The 13,448-nt window shown below is 37.4% G+C and overlaps 1 long non-coding RNA gene across 1 annotated transcript in view; it reads right to left on the reverse strand.

Moving 5' to 3' along the window:
- LOC129046622 (uncharacterized) overlaps positions 1–13,240 on the reverse strand; it is a 28,141-nt gene extending 14,901 nt beyond the window's left edge. The window contains exons 1-2 of the long non-coding RNA XR_008508259.1: positions 13,188–13,240; positions 13,021–13,071 (exon numbers count right to left, since the gene is read on the reverse strand). This is a non-coding gene — a long non-coding RNA (uncharacterized LOC129046622). The remainder of the gene's footprint in view (positions 1–13,020; positions 13,072–13,187) is intronic.
- Positions 13,241–13,448: the final 208 nt, after the last annotated feature.

The following is a 13,448-nucleotide window of genomic DNA, read 5'->3' on the forward strand; positions in this document are numbered from 1 at the left end:
ACAAGCCAGGAACCAAAGGGGAACTATTCAGAAGAGAAGGGAATTGTATTTCTGCAGAGAAAAGCGAGGCTTACTGGCCTTAAATGATATTTTATGACAAAACATGAACCCCAATCAGCCATATACAATGGAGCAGGAATGCATTTGGCACGTACAGTACCTTACAGCTTGGCAAGGTACTGTATGTGCCAAATGATTTGGTTCATACAGGAGGGTAAAACAAAATGTTTGGATGATCTTTCAGAAAGCTTCATCTACTACTAAAATGTATCTCCCTCTGTAGCACCTTATAGTCAATCAGCAGTCAGTCCTGTGCAGGAGGTAAAACTGATATAAGGGAGAACTCAAACAGACCAAGTGCGTGCTCATGTGCACAAACCCACCACACCCACACACACACGGTGGCTGGCCTTGCAGAAGCCTGTAGTCAGAGCTTCATTTATCAGAAGGACATAGAGTGACAGCTGCAGAATATTATTTTAGAGTTTCTTAGAGCTTCCTTTGTAAATCATTATTGATTGAAATAAACTCTCAACTGCAATTTGTTAATTTTATGTGAATTATTCCCAATGTCTGAATGTGAAAACCTGCTAGAAAAAAAAAGTTTTATAAAACATCAGTGGTTTTTATCACCATTAGTATTCTAGAAAAGCAATTTTTCTGTACTCAATCCTCCTAAATGCTTGTGATGAGCAGTGAGGAAATTGACTGCTACATGCCATACAGTAATGTGGACAGTAAATCAAATACTAAGAAGCTGCTAGCCTGTTTGGGACACAGAAAATTTTCTAAAGTGGGAAAAAGAGCCTTGATAATCATTGCCATACTAGAGTTTAAAAAGAAGTCACATTTGGAAACTGTATTTACTGATTACACAGAGAGCACTGCATTCAAAATAACTGCAACAATTTGTACAATGTTTACTATCACACAAGATTCCCGTCATCAGATGAATATTTCTCTTTAATGTAAATGCACTGTAGAACACAATATTATTTGAAAATAACATCACCAATTTAAGAGGAAAAGAAAAGGACTATATTTGCCTCAAAAGACCATGTTCAAATTTGAATCACGTGGCCAGAGATTTGAGCAGAAATCCATTATTTGATGTCCTCAACAAATCAGGATGTGTTCGTTAAAAGGTTTAAAAGACTTCAGAGAGAATGTAAGTGTATACTGAGAGCATCAGGAGACTGAGAGTGGGAATGGAATGATATCACCACCGTCAGCAACACTATCAGCACTGGGATGGGTAATGCAGCTAATGTAGATTTCTGAGCCAGAGCAAACATCCTGCAATACAATATGTAGGAACACAGAATAAAACTCCAGAAAATATCCACAGCACTTAGAAAATGCATAGGTCTTTTATTTAATCAGATGAAGAATGCCAGGGTAACATGCTGCGTTACGCCACACCTAATATCCTGAAATATTGCCTTAAATACTTGTAAATTTTTTAGGCTTTTTTTTTCTGAAAAGAGACTGGATCTTACAAGTGACACATTTGCAAGGAATGTCAGTTTGAATCTTTCCTATGACCCCAACACAGAGATATTCAGATTTACTAGTGGACTCCTGGGAATAACTATGAAAATAACTGTTACCCTCTTGAGGAGAATAAGGAGAAAGAGCATGCCCTGCACTGATTTTGAAACTAGAGATCTGCATCTGTCCATACTGACAGCTTCAACTTAAAATTGGAAAAGGTGGCATTGCTTGTAACAGACTTGAAGACTATCTGTTCCACTTATATCTGGCTGAGAGCTAGCCCTGAGATGAGCTGCACAGTAGATCAACAATAACACAAGGTCAAGCAAAATGGGACTGGGGAATTTTACTGGAATTTAGGATTCCATACTAATGAGTTTGGAGAATTTGCAGGCTGAGATACTCTCTGCAAAGGAAGCCATATAGATGCAGAGCATTGCCATCAATTTCAATTTATTTCTGTATCACCTGCTGGCTGGTTATTAAAGTGCTTAATTTGTTTTTTCCCATGTTTTCAGTGAAGAGTGAACTTACCAGAATAAATGATAGGACTTCATTTGAAAAGTATTTTTGTGCTCTGAATTCACAAAATTTTGCATTCTGCAATAACAAATGTTTATCAGATATTTAGGATGAGGTAGGGTTTCTTCGATTATTTTGTTTACATAATTAGATATCAGGTCATTAACAGAAGGCGCTCTTCTGAATGGTAAGAGATATATCAACAGTTCAACAACAATTGCACTCTAAAGATTTTAGTTTGCCTTTATTGCTGATTAACTATTTTCAGAGCAGTCTGTGTGATTTTAACAATTTCACTATAATATATGAGGATTTATGTGTGATTTCAGAAAACAAAAAGAATCTGTGAGTACCCTTCCAAAAATAATGGTGGACAGAATATTGTACTTGACCTACAGCCTAAAATTTCTGATGACCTTTTCTTTGAAAAATTCCAGTACCCTATTATTTGAAGTACAGGTTTGAAAATAGATGGGAAAAAAGTCTTTTATAAGATATATATCCTTCGTTTCTCCTGCAAAAATCCATCAGAAACATGCCACACCATGTTGTCTTTGAGAAAAGTCAAGATTCTCTCCAGGAAACAGGGCAGCTCCCTTTCCTGTGCCTTTGGCACTTTCTGGTGCTGGAGCCAAACTATGTAAAAGAAGAACCTGCTGCATGGGAAGATATGTTCATATTAGGGGCAGAGAGACGGACTGGAGATAAGGATATTAGAAAAGAAGACGAGTGGGAAGACAAGCTGGACTTTTACATGGAGCCACAACAGAAAATTGATTGATAGTAATTAGCCACCTACAGAGGTTGAATGTGCAAGCCAAAATCTTATTTTTGAATATAAAAAAACAAACCTGCCAAGCACCCCTGAAGAAACTTCTGCAGTCCCACAGTGGAGCGAGGACCAGAGAGAACATACAACTGTACTTGCTGCACATCTTCCCTCCTCATGTTACACAACCAGGGCACACAAGCCACCCTAGGCTGTGACCAGTGTTTCCTGACATCACCAAATAATCCTAAAATGAAAGCATTGATGCTGATAGAAGAAGCTTTCCTGTAAAAAACTATGTCTAAGTCAGGCATGGAGTTGCTACACAGAAGGACAGAATACAGTTCCTTCTCTGTTATAATCCCATCCTTGTCCTATTTTACTAAAACGGAAGAAAATTTAATGGCAGTGGCAGTGGTGGCGGTTTTGTTTGTTTGAAGTTGTCAGTGCTTCCTAGGAATGGATCTGAGAGCACAGCCTTCACTTTACACAGGCCAATGAGCTCACCATACTTACAATAAATTCTTAGGGGGCTGAAGATGAAATGCCCAAAGCATCTCCCTCTGTGGCTTGCATGTACTGAAATTTAAGTGGAGGCTGATTTGTGCTGACATTCCTATTTACTTTCCAAGGCTGTAATGACTAATAATTAAGTAGATACTATACTAAAAGCTTCCACTTTGTCCAACAATAAAATTTAAGGATTCATTCAAATTAGAAAGCTCCTCTGGCCAATTATTTTGATATGTAAGGATGTTGTAAAATAAAGATTACAGAAAAATAATTTCCATTAGTTATGCTTATCTGATTTTTCCTTCTAAGACCTCTATAGCTATTGATGGACTGTAACTTTTAATTTGTAGTAAAAGAACCAAAAAGAAGATAAAGTGGATTTTACTGTCAAATTTATGTTTCATCCTAGCAGGACACAAAATTGTAAATTAAATCCCCATGCTCAGCAACTGAAATCTAACACCTTGGAAATTATTTTTGGGTTCGTGTTCTTGGGATTTTTCTTTTTCTCGGAAGAAACAGAGGATCATCTGGAAAATATTCCACCCTTTGATCCAATACATATCAATTTTAGACCTACCTTAACAGATTCAAGGGTGGAATTCCTTATTTCCAGCCTTCCCTCTGTTATCAGAACAAATAGCAGGTTCTGTTTACCAGCAGTCAAATGATTTGCAGATGACAGTCAAAAAGGAATTTATAAAATCTCTGTTCCAAGGAAAGCCATGATCCCCTTAGCTTAAAAAAAATCTCCAAACTGTCATTTCCAATATTTTCAAGAATGCCTAAAAATCTAAAGCTCCACCCTGAAGCTTTTCCTTTTTTTATTCTATCCTTTTGTTCCCAAATATGTTAAAAAAATTCCTATTCTTTTATTCTATTGTAAATATGAATTCACATTTCATATACAGAGCCAGAGCTCTTTGTAATTTATGGGTACTTTAAGGGTAAACTTGTTGGTAAGAGAACACCTTTTCTTCACTTTAAACTACTCTCAAGAACAGACCCAGCTGTGAATACCAAGCTCTTGGCCTCTGTGATATTCCTCCTTGCGTGTGTGTGTTTTTATGGTCTGCTCTTGCAAACCTTGCTTGCTTTGGGTAATCTGCCCTTACATCAGTATTTAAACAGAAGTGAATGGAACTTCTTACATAAGACACTACTTGACGTGAGCAGTGAGTGATAAAGCCAGGCTCTTTGTAGGTATTGCAGGATGTGATTTTTTTCCCTTGCAACAATAGCATGCTTCAAAAAAAAGGGCTAGAAAGGAAGTTTCCTTTGAGCATCAGTGTTTTTGAAGCCACACGCTGAAGTCTCAAGTCCTAAATCAGTGTGCACAACCTTCATGTGGAGCACAGATCACATTTTACCATCCTGTGCATTCATTTGCTGCATTCATTTGTCTCTCCTTAGGGATAATCACATTTGTAAATAGGGATTTCCTCTGAATTTTATTTGTCAGCATTCATTTGCAAAAGAAACTGGCCCAGGTTATTAGGTAGTATGAAGTGGTATAACTCTACATATGTCAAAAAACTATGGGTATCTGATGTTATACAAAATCTTAACTGCTGTATTAAAAGAAGGTTGCTCTGTGCAGCCTGCAAATTTCAGCATGTGGTACAGTAACAATGTCCAGATTTTCCAGATTTTTGGTACTTTGTATGTGAAAATTCATATGAAAATGGACAGGACACAGGATCTTTTCAGTATTACGTGTATTTGAGAAACATTAAACACAAACGAGTGTGAACCTGTAAGGAAATTTCTTAAGACTGAAGAATATTGTTGCCCCAAAATTCTAAAAAGTCTAGAGACTTATGCTTCTACAACCTTCACATAACTCTCTAGGGAAAAAAAATAATAAAGAAGGGGGATTATTTATTTTCTCAGTGTCTTGTATGTTGGCTTGAGATTCAAGGAGACATAACTGATCTTGATGGCCAAGAACTTCACAAACCAGGTGAAAGACAAAATACCTGTTTTGTCTAGCAAAGGAAGCATACTCAGAAAAGGTGAAAATTTTTCACATTTCTTTCTTCTTGCACATTAACACCAGTATCATTTTGTCACTTACATTTCACATCAAAATAGACTGCTCTTTTTCCCCCATGGATAAACATGATGATTTTATATAAATCTCTCAGAAATCAGGTTTTGAATGTGTGCCATAAACCTGTACACATGTCCTACTTTTGGGCTTGCCTGAAAGTAGGAATTCGCTTTCCAGAGGTGTTTGTTTCTAATTTGCGTGGCCAACGAGGTGCAGCGGGACATGTGGCACCCAGCCAAACAGATATGAGACAGCTTCCAGCAGAGGATGGATAGATGTGTGAAGGAAATCTGCTTGTCTTCATGAGCCTCCAGGGAAAGAGAACTCCAGGCTCTGACTGTACAACTCAGCAATTCTATGCACAGTGAGGTCCCCTTGGAGAGTCACACAGCCCCTTCTGTGCTGCATAACTGAGAACCGAGCAACAAAGACTCAGTCCTACCATTTTATTCATATGACACTGTGAACCAGTCTGAAAGGATTAGAAAATGTTTAGAACCAGAAATAACTCCAGGTGAAGGCCTTTGATTGCCACAGTAGGTTGCAAATCATAACAGGCAAGCACAAGAGATCCCATAACCTTACGAAACATTCCAGGACAGTTAAGTGGAATACTTCCCTTGCACAATTTGAGAAAAGTTCATCTCTAAAGCATGACATGAAAACTCTTGCTCAATACTGCTGTTTTCATTTTAACTAAAAATGAATAAACAGACCCAAAGGAGTCTGGCTTTAAGGGCAGATTGCCTGCATAGGTACTCAAGTGATACAGGTAGTTCTGTAATGAAATGCAAGCTGGCCAGCTACTTCAGAGTACAGCATTTGTTTTTGTGATACCTAAAGAAAAAAAATTCCTCATTAATTGCCTTATGAAGATGTAGTTCACTCTCTTCTTACAAGTAAGAAGATCTCAGTACAGAACTAACTCCTAGGCCTGAGCATTGTCTTCAGAGCTGTACCAGTAGGAGTCATTACACTGTGGCAACACAACAGATCAAGTAATATCAGAAGACACTTCAATGTTGTATATTCTTGAAAAAAACACACTAAGCAAGAAACAGGCTTTTATTTTTCTAGTAAAAGGAGCTTTTCCTTATATTTTATACTACATCTCACTCAAGGAAATTTTATAGAGAAAATTGCCTTTATTATATACAGTTCATTGTTCTTTTCTATAGCAGGGTCCCTAGGTTTTGATTGAAAAATTTTCCCAGAAATCCATAATGTCTGTTATCCTTTGAATTTCCAACTGAATTGCCAACACAGATAATTCAGGATACCATGGGAATTAATAGTCAGAAAAAGAAATATTGTCTAGCAGGCATAACACTGTAAGCAGAGGACATCTTACTTGTTTATCTCTTCCTACATCACCAAACACTATTTAAAGTGGGAAGTATTATTTTCAGGGAGATTTTTTTACCATAATCTACAGACAATTTAATTATATATACCAGTATTTTATTAATTCTCAGGTTAATATTCTGAATTTGATGTGTTATAGCTAAAACATCTCTATATTTGAATGTAAATCTCTCATTGAAACACTTGACACCAAAGACTGTTTTTTGTCAGAATTACTGAACATTATACTACTTAATACTAATAACTTGTGCTTTAATTGCAATAATTTAAGGTAGCTTTGTTTCATTTCAGACCTTGCCAACATGGCCATGAAAATCAGAGGAAAAAAGAAACATAGATATAGAATAAGGGAAGATTTCTTTGAGTTTGGTAGCTGCATCTGAGTCCTTCATACTCTGAATCTGCTGTCTTTTGGATTAAGTTACACATGTTACCAATCTATGCTATGAGTTATACTCATAATAAGGTGCTTTTGTAAATCAGTCCAAAAAAACATTTGTGCAGGATATCTGGTGGCAGATACAAAACTAAGCTAAAAAAATTAATCTGAATTATCAATTTTATTCCAAGTAGTTGTATTTAAAAAATAAAATTACAAACTCCTGAAATTGTTATTAAAAAGGATGGGGTTAGGAGTAGTGGGAGGAGAATTTTTCTTTAACTAAAAACAAAAACATGCTTGGATTAGTTTAAGGTTCAATCCTGCAAGTTGCCAAGCTTTCTGGTCCCAATTCAGTAAATTACTTAAGCATGAACTTAAGTTTTAGGCACATCATCAATTCCAAAGAAATTATCTGACTCACACATCCCTAATAAATGTCTGGGCTAGAGCCAAAGATCTCAACACTTACTAGTATTAAGATCTTTGTTTCCTAATTGAACTAAGAGTGATAGGTAGATTGCATAGAGAATAAAACCCCCTGCAAAGCTCCTTGCAAACTGGGAATCACAGCTGGCTCTGCTGTAACCCACACACCTCACAGTGTGACTCGACTCTGCCATGGTACAAAGCTGGCCACAATGTTCCTACCCTCCCAACATTCCCTCTGTCCAGGGTGAATCATATTCAGTGTTGCTGAAATTCCTAGCTATCCAAACAAGCAATAATAGAAACATTTGAACAGAAAGAATTGTTTGAGTCATGTAGGTGGTTTTCTTGTGTGGGAAACTACCCACTTTGTATCTATGTGATTAGGAAAGTCAGCTTCATTTGCCTCTGGCTGCCTGAGGCAGGCAACAAAAAGCACATTCATGCTCCTATTCCTTCCTCCTCTCAGCAACACAGAAGAAGGAAAAGATTATTAACATTTATACTGTGGGTTAAGAGAATACATTCCCTGTCTGTAAGGCATCACTTCTTACCAGTGGGAACTTTTTCCAGAATTTTACACTGCCCACCCTGAACTCACCCATCCAGCAAGATGAAGAAAATGCTACCCAAATACATGCTGCCCAGTGCCGAAAGAATCATGCTAGGATACCCGAAGTATTGTTCTGTTAATGTTCAGCAATACACCAAACCCTCAGCAGATATGGTGTCTGCCTAAAATGGACTAAGTTGACCAAATCAAGCTACTGAGTAGAGGTGAGGAAGATAGTACAATAAGACACTGCCATTCACTATTTGTGCCCTTCTGGTCTCTGGCAAGCTTGGATAGAAATCTTAAAACAAAAGAGTTTTTATGAAAGACCAGAAAAGAACAATTTGCTTTGGAGAGTTTTACAAAGCAAACATGAGGAGCAGCATGGCTGTAATCCAAAAGGGTTTCTTCAAAAAATTTAAAAAGAACAGAAAAGAGACCTGAGTACCCCAGGCAGAGAAAAGATAGCAGACAGTAGCTTCTCAGGGCTGTGTAAAAATTATGTGACTGGGGGAAAAGCAAGCCAGGGTGAGGTTTTAGTTGAGGCAGATCTGGAGCAAAACATCAGGTCTGGAACCTATCAAGCAACAAGGAGGGAGAATGAGGACAGCAATCCCTCAGACATGTTGAAAGCCCAGGGAGGACATGATCTCAAAAACAGCAGGCTGTGAACATGGCTGGGTTGAACATGGCTGATGAGCCAAAACCCTGGTCAGAGGCGTGTTGGCTGAGCAGGAGGGGAGCTGAGGGAGAGAACTCAGCTGGGACAGAGGATCTCTACAATCCAACATGAGCGCAGGGATGGCAACAGGAAGGTTTTTCATGCCACAGAAGGAGACGGACTTGCATGGGAAGTGTTACTATGCAAAAAAATTATTCCTGTGAGAATGGATGTGCTGGATATTAGGAATAGAATTTAAACCTTTGCCAGCCCTGCTCAGCTTTGACACCATGCTGACAACGGCACTTTTCAACAGGTATTTCAGGGAGAACTTCATCTAGCACCCAAGAGATTTTATTAAAGCCAATATGACAAACTGTGACATCTTTCCAGAAGAGAGCATAACAAAAGGTTTGCATCAGTTTTGTGAGCAGCCCTTGGGCTGCATTTTCAATCTAAGTATACTGAATGATGTCTGTTGAAAGTGCTATGCTGAAACTGGTTACACCACCAGTGGCAAAGGATGGGAACTGCCTGCATCCTGCTCTCAGCAGCCTTAATAGAAAAATGATTAATCATAAGTGCAAAAAAAAGTTGTCATAATGTCTCAGCTCTTTTACCTTTAAATTATACTGTCTATTTTACTTATTAGTTCTGGACTGACTTTTCTATTTTTAATTTAAACAAAGGGTAGGTAATTATAAATGACATCTGCACATATGCTTCCAAAGTGTGGATAAAACCTTTCAACACACTGAAATATACTCATTAGAGGATACATTTAGATCCTGTCAGATAATAGGAAGGAAATTTCTAGAAAAAAGATAAAAAAGGAAATAATTTATGGTATCACTAGTCACCTTCTTATTGGCATTTTAGATAAGAGATAATTAGTCCAAGGATATCTGTCTAACTGTCCTGTACATAGATAGGCTGCCTGTATTGCACACAAATAGATCTATAGGCTACTGTGGTGTTGATGACAGAGACAGGCAGTTGTGAAAATTTCAGAGAAGACAGCAGAAAGCTGAAAGGTAGAATCACAGCAAATCCATTTGCAAGCAAACGTCTACGCAGAGCAGGAGTGAAGGCTCACAATGATTTTTGGTGGTCAATTCTGAACCAAATAGTCTGCAGAATAAATGACCATAATAATAGAAATGTTCTCATAAATAATGTAAAATTTGCATCAAGAAAAATTGAAAAATTAAGCACTGATAAAAAAATATTTGGGTTGCACAGATGTACAGATAGGTGCTCACTTGGTATCCATAAGAAGTAAATAATGAAATGCTCTAAAGGTCTGGCTTATTCAGCACCAACCTCAGTGAAGATTGTTCAAGACTGCAGCTGAAATAGTGCATTTCAAAGTTCTTATGTTTAAAAAACTAGAATAAAGTTTAAAGACTTTCTGTCTTTAAACAGAAAGTGCCTTCCTTCCTTCCTTCCTTCCTTCCTTCCTTCCTTCCTTCCTTCCTTCCTTCCTTCCTTCCTTCCTTCCTTCCTTCCTTCCTTCCTTCCTTCCTTCCTTCCTTCCTTCCTTCCTTCCTTCCTTCCTTCCTTCCTTCCTTCCTTCCTTCCTTCCTTTTACCTTCAGTAGTGTGGAAATACAGATTTAGATACCATTGCTGAAAACTACTTTTTCTCTAAAATACTTAATTTCCTTGTTTGAGTATAAACTATTTTTGTTTGTGTTTTCTTTAGCAGACAATAGTCTATTACCATCCTTTTTGCAATTAAATATTACATTCTTAAGAATTATCAAGACTAAAATCTATTGATTTCTTCAATGTTTCCTCCAAATAAAAAAGATCATGTTAACTAGATCTCTGATCATTCCTTCTTACTTCTTCTCAAATCTGTCCATTGTTCATATGTTTCTTGAACTCCTATTCATGCTTTTATTTCTCAGCATTTTTACTACCTTTTATTGAAGTAGCCTCTTACTTTTGCAATAGATATTTTATAGCTCACAAAATATTGTGAGGAAAATACAATGTTAATTGTATCCCTTCCTCAGAGATTTTAGAAGAAAGGATATTCAGTACATGCAGAAAAGAAATAACCATATAAAAATAATATCTTTCACATCACAATTATATACTTAGTTACAATCACCATGACAGTCCCTCACACATTTTAGTACATCCTGCATTCCCCTGTGAGGGAAGGAAGTACTATTATGGTCTTCCTACAATCAGGGACATATGAACAATTATATATATATATATATATATATAAGCACAGCCATCAACAGTTAGTGAGGGTACCAGAAGCAGAATATATACGTTCAAATGAGCTCCATCCACTCAGACAATTTGCTCAACAAGGAAGAAAGATTTATTAGCCTGTGTTAATATGGGTATTCTGTTTGTGAATAAACAGAATACTTAGGACCAGCTTAGGACACTCCAGACAACCCAGACTTGTGTCCTGACAAAATTCTTAAGAGCTCTTATCACCAGATCTGCGGTGAATTCAGCATGTCTCCCACATTATACTTTTTGCATACCCAAACCACCCACAGTCCAATCCTCTTCACTTACCTTGGGTTTGAGGGGGTTTTTTAGGAAGTTAAACAACACGAGAGGTAAAGCAGAAATGCAGAAGACATGCCACCCAAAGTTGAGGTTCTTCCCACACTCTAAGCACAGCTCTTTCATCAGAGAGGAGGGACCCACCCCCTCTTCTGGGTAAGAACAAAGTCAACTAGCTGAGACTTGGGTCACACAAGCATGCGCCAAATGCTCCATATAGGCCTAACAACTATAAAAACCATCCCTTTTGGGAAGGAGAAATAAGTCTAGTGACATTTGATGTATGAACACAATTTAACCTTACCCATCTAGACAATTTTTGAGTTATCCATCTAGACAATTACCCATGTAGACAATTTTTGAGTTTTCAGGCCTTTAGCTCAGCCAATCCAAATGCATGAGCTCTGGTCTTAGGAAGTGGAGGTGAAACTAGGAAAAGAAAAGAGGGAGAGGGCCAGAAAGGGCAGGGGGAGATAACTGAGGAAAGGGAAGAATGTAAAAGCATAGAAAAGAAGAAGTGGAAGGAAGAATATTTGAAATTTGAAGACTCTGATTTAGCTCATCTTTATACATTTCTTTTGTTAGCTTATCATCAAGCAGACTGCCAGTGCAGAGACCAGAACTTTGGCGAGGTTTTTCAGTCAGCATTTACAAAATGAAAACAGAAAACATTTGAAAGTCTGTTGCTCTTAGCAGTAAATTTTACTTTTGTACTCTTGAAATGTGGAAGGTTGATAACCTTGTTGGTTTGCACACTGTCTATTGCCTGACAGGAGACAGCTGACTTCTCAGAAAGGGAAATCTGGGGACAAAAAATCAGGAATTACTCTGATATGAATTCTTCCCCATTGTATTAAAGCATGTAGCTGAAGCCCTGTGCAATTGCTGAAAACTCAAAGTTCTGTTTGGGGCATCACTGAAACACACTTAGCAAATTTGCCTCTTAGCTGTCAGGTTTTTTTTTTACTAATTGATGCTAATTTATAATAGGCATATTTCCTTGTTATTCTTTATTGTTACCATGTTCTTATAGTTGACAGGTAAATATTAAAATATTTTCTGATTTTCTGGTTTGTTTTTTTTTTTCCTTCCATAGAAGGATTAGGTGATTTGTCTTTGTCTTGTACTCAGAGTTTGGAAATCTTCTAAATCAATCAATCTGTCAGCTCCCACAGGTACTTTAGCTGTCTTAACAATTTAGCTCCAATCCTGCAAATTTGTATGCACAAAGATGGCCAAGAATAGGACTTATCTCACCTAATCTAAGAGATAGCAATCTAATCTACACTGTTGTCTAGGCTACACTTCTGTTGTCAATTGAGAGAGGCAGGAGTCTAAGATGGGAGGTATGAATCACCCCTCCGGAGGCGAAAATCTCTCTCCATTGACTCTAGAGGGAACCTAGGAAGGTTGGTTATACTAGACATCCGGCATTTAAATGATCAAAACTAAGTGAGCTAAATCACATTTGAAGTGCATGAAGGGCATGCTGAAATCACTGCAATTCCTCTGAAAAATAGTTGTACGGATGTTAAAACATTTGTATAATAAATGTTCCACACTATTGAGTTTTTAATGGAAAAGACTTTTTCTATGTGTTTAGGGGAATACAGCTTTGATCCCTGACTGGTATTTTTTTTTGGTTAAGTTAGAGAGGGATGCAAATCAGAAAGTTCAAATGTAGGAAGAAAATTATTTAATGGTACATTAAAAAGTATTTTAAAGGGTAACTATTGCTACCTTACCTGATTCTTCACTCATTGCTAGAGCTGGTCAAACTGCTTCTGAGAGGGATTCTTCATTTAAAAAAAAAAAATCATATGGTAAAAATAACGGTATAGAGGTATTTGGGAACATTGAACTTAAGAAGAACTTTTTATTTTTGTATATCAGCAAAAATGAAAGATGATACCTTTGCTCCCTTGGAAGTTCAGGAAGGGGTAGCTGTCACATTGCCAGACTGCCAGGATACTATTCAAACAGTTGATTATTGACAGGAACCTGTATCAAATACATCAAGAGGTAAAACATTTGGTTGAGAATACATTGGTAAACTTTATCAACCGACGATAAGGACTTGGTGGTCTCATAGACCTGGTGGATCTGAAAATGAGCATTCAAAGGTACGTTTTTCTCTACACGACCAAATCACAGTGTGTTGGCTTTTTTTCCT

This window comes from Molothrus ater, chromosome 3 (assembly GCF_012460135.2).
Source record: "Molothrus ater isolate BHLD 08-10-18 breed brown headed cowbird chromosome 3, BPBGC_Mater_1.1, whole genome shotgun sequence".
In the NCBI taxonomy this organism is placed as follows: domain Eukaryota; kingdom Metazoa; phylum Chordata; class Aves; order Passeriformes; family Icteridae; genus Molothrus; species Molothrus ater.